The following is a 3,629-nucleotide window of genomic DNA, read 5'->3' on the forward strand; positions in this document are numbered from 1 at the left end:
AAAAAAAAAAAAAAAAAAAAAAAAAGAAATTGGGGCCGGGCGTGGTGGCTCACACTTGTAATCCCAGCACTTTGGGAGGCGAAGCGGGCGTATCACTTGAGGTCAGGAATTAAGAGACAAGCCTGGCCAATATGGTGAAACCCCGTCTCTACTACAAATACAAAAATTAGCCGGATGTGCTTGCTTGAACCCGGGAGGTTGCAGTGAGCGGAGATAGTGCCACTGCACTCCAGCCTGGGCGACAGAGCGAGACTGTCTCAAAAAAAAAAAAAAAAAAAAAGAGAGAGAGAGACAGAGAAACATAAATTGGGGCAATCTGAATCCGTTAACACACAAAACTTTCGAGAAACCGGGCTGGGCAGCATCGAAAACTCAAAACAGGATCCGGCGGGGTTTTCCCCGCCCAAAGTGGGTGGCCACCACCGCCGAGGCGCCAGAAGCGGATGAACTTGAAAGGTGACAGCAGGGAACTCACAACCCAGACACGCCACGTACACCCATTTACCCTCAAGTGTCCCCAGGCAGGCTTTCCACCCCGGAGTTTATTCCCACCTGGGGACTCCTATTTCCAAAACAAAGTCTTTTTTTCTTTTTTTGAGGCAGAATCTCGCTCTGTCACCCAGGCTGGAGTGCAGTGTCGCCATCTCGGCTCACTGTAACCTCTGCCTCCCGGGTTCAAGCGATTCTCGTGCCTCAGCCTCCCGCGTAGCTAGGACTACAGGCGCCCGCCAACCACGCTCGGCTTTTTTTTTTTTTTTTTTTTTTAGTAGAGACGGAGTTTCACCATGTTGGCCAGGCTCGCCTCGAACTCCTGACCTCAAGGGATCTGCCCTCCTTGGTCTCTCCCAAAGTGCTGAGATTACAAGAGCCACCGCGCCCGGCCTTCCAAAAGAAAGTCTTATGTGCCCCAAATCTCAGAACCCCGAATCCCGTAAAAAGTAGACCAAGAAGCAAGTAAACTGGGAAAAGGGTCAAGTCCCTCGGACCCAAAGAAACCCCTGAAAACTGGAAGCTCCGACTTCTCCCACCCAGGCCCCAGACCCCGGCGTCACCCCCTCGTCCCTCTCCAAATGGCCCCAGGCCGCCGTGGGGTCTATTCGGACGGACTGACGGACTCCAAGTGGGACTCGGAGCGCCGTCGGCCATGACAGCCCGTCCCAGAAGCCGGCCCCGAGCCCCGCGCGCCAACGGCCGGCCCACCCCTAGCGCATGCGCCCCGGTCCGCAACGGCCAACACACAGCGCTCTAACACACCAACCGCCCCGCCCCCCCTCGTCTCGCGACCCTTTCTCCTCCTCCCCTTAGCTCCCAACGTCTTCCCTAGTCCTCTCGCTCTCAGGTCAGACGTCCCCACACCGCTGCCCCGCGCCCGGGATCCGCGGCTCACCTAGCTCCCCGTTCTTCTCCGCGTGCTGCTAAGAGAGCCTTCTGACTTCGGTTTTCCGCCGGGCGCTCAGACACGAGCTGCCGCGCTTCCTGCCTCTTGCGTCGGGCTGCTGCGCTGCTCACTGGACCGCTGCCTTCTCATTCAAGAGAGGCTGAAGCAGTGATTGGGTCCTGTGGAAGGGAGCGGGAGATTATTGGCGGAGACGGGAAGAAAGAGGGCGTGCCTTACGCCTCGCGTTCATTGGTCAATCTAAAAGTAGGCGCGCCCCAGTGAGCCGACAGACTGGGGCCGGCAGCGCGTGGTCTCGTGATCTGGGTGTGGTGCTCGGTGGGAGCCGCCATGTTTAGTACTGATAACTGAAGACCAGATGGTTGCCCCTTGGCGTGTGCCCCACCCTTTCGAAGCGTGGCTTCTGCGCTGGGCGCTGAAACCGGAACTATCCCAGTTGCCATCAATCTGCGGCCTGGGGTCCTCCACAGTGGAGGCTCTGAAAAAGAATAGGGATCTTGGAATGATTCGAGTGGAGAGAACATTTTGCAGTATTTGGATTTCTATCACTCCATGATAGTTTTGTCTCCTTGAATTTAACATAAGTAGAAGCATGCAATAGGTTGTCTTTTGTGTCTGACTTTTGCTCAACAAAACTTTTTTTTTTTTTTTTTGAGACGGAGTCTGGCTGTCACCCAGGCTGGAGTGCAGTGGCGCGATCTGTGCTCACCGCAACCTCCGCCTCTCGGGTTCAAGCAATTCTCCTGCCTCAGCCTCCTGAGTAGCTGGGACTGCAGGCGCCCGCCACCTAATTTTCATATTTTTAGTAGAGACGGGGTTTCGCCATGTTGGCCAGGCTGGTCTCGAACTCCTGGCCTCATGTGATCTGCCCATCTCAGCCTCCCAAAGTGCTAGGATTACATCAGCCATTATGCCTGGGCCCAACAAAGTGTTTTTGAGAGTTGTCTGTGTTGTGGGGATATCAACAGCTCGTTTTCATTGCTGAGTGGTATTTCATTGTGTGGCTATACTGTAATGTAGCCAATATAGTTTCACCCACCTGTTCTTGGCTAATTGATTGTTTCTGGTCTTTGGCCACTGTTAATAAACTTGTACTGTAAGAGTATTTTGGGGAAGATAAATTTTCATTTCTTTTAAATACCTAGGAGTAGCATGGTGGCATCGTCACTGAGCTTCATTAGATCCTAGGAGTAGCATGGTGGCATCGTCACTGAGCTTCATTAGACCCTGGCAGATTTATTTTCCTATCTTCCTCCCTCTCTCCCTCCACTTTCTTCTTTCCTTCTTCAGGGTGTGACTCTTGTTACCTATCATGCCCAGCTAATTTTTAAAAACTTTGTGAAGGTAGGGTTTTGCAGGCCGAGCGTGGTGGCTGACACCTGTAATTGCAGCACTTTGTGGGGCCAAAGTGGATGGATTACCTGAGGTCAGGAGTTTAAGACCACCCTGGCCAACATGGTGAAACCCCATCTCTACTAAAAACACAAAAATTAGCCGGGCGTGGTGGCAGGCGCCTGTAGTCCCAGCTACTTGGGAAGCTGAGGCAGGAGAATGGCATGAACCTGGGAGGCGGAGCTTGCAGTGAGCCGAGATCGCGCCACTGCACTCCAGCCTGGGTGACAGAGCAACACTCTGTCTCAAAAAAAAAAAAAAAGAAAATGCCAAGTAAAGAAAGGATCAGCCAGGTACTATGGCTCCTGCCTATAATCCCAGGACTTTGGGAGACCAAGGAGGGCGGTTCACTTGAGATCAGGAGTTTGAGACCAGCCTAACCAACATGGAGAAACCCTGTCTGTACTAAAAATGCAAAAGTAGCTGGGCGTGGTGGCACATACCTGTAATCCCAGCTACTTGGGAGGCTGAGGCAGGAGAAATGCTTGAACCCGGGAGGTGGAGGTTGCAGTGAGCCGAGATTGTGCCATTGCACTCCTGCCTGGGTGACAGAGCCAAGACTCCGTCTCAAAACAAAAAACAACAATAACTATTGGCTATTTGGGGCTACTCAGGAAGCTGAAGCAGAAAGATCGCTTGAGACCAGGAATTCCAGACCACCTTGGGCAACATAGCAAGACCCTATCTCAAAAAATAAAAAATAAAAAGATAAAAAAATTGTACAAACATTTTGTGTATCTTAAGTTTTTGCCACCCTCTTAAATTTTCCTACCAAAGGCCAGCGCGGTGACTTATGCCTGTAATCCCAGCACTTTGAGAGGCCGAGGTGGGCAGATCACCT

The 3,629-nt window shown here is 52.2% G+C and overlaps 1 protein-coding gene across 1 annotated transcript in view; it reads right to left on the minus strand.

The window, feature by feature from the left end:
* The window catches only part of DDX39A (DExD-box helicase 39A), a 10,901-nt gene extending 9,407 nt beyond the window's left edge, over window positions 1–1,494 (minus strand). The window contains exon 1 of the mRNA XM_025367317.1: window positions 1,388–1,494. The gene's annotated coding sequence lies outside the window, so the exon portion shown is untranslated. The remainder of the gene's footprint in view (window positions 1–1,387) is intronic.
* Window positions 1,495–3,629: the final 2,135 nt, after the last annotated feature.

The sequence above is a fragment of the Theropithecus gelada genome, chromosome 19 (assembly GCF_003255815.1).
Source record: "Theropithecus gelada isolate Dixy chromosome 19, Tgel_1.0, whole genome shotgun sequence".
NCBI lineage: Eukaryota > Metazoa > Chordata > Mammalia > Primates > Cercopithecidae > Theropithecus > Theropithecus gelada.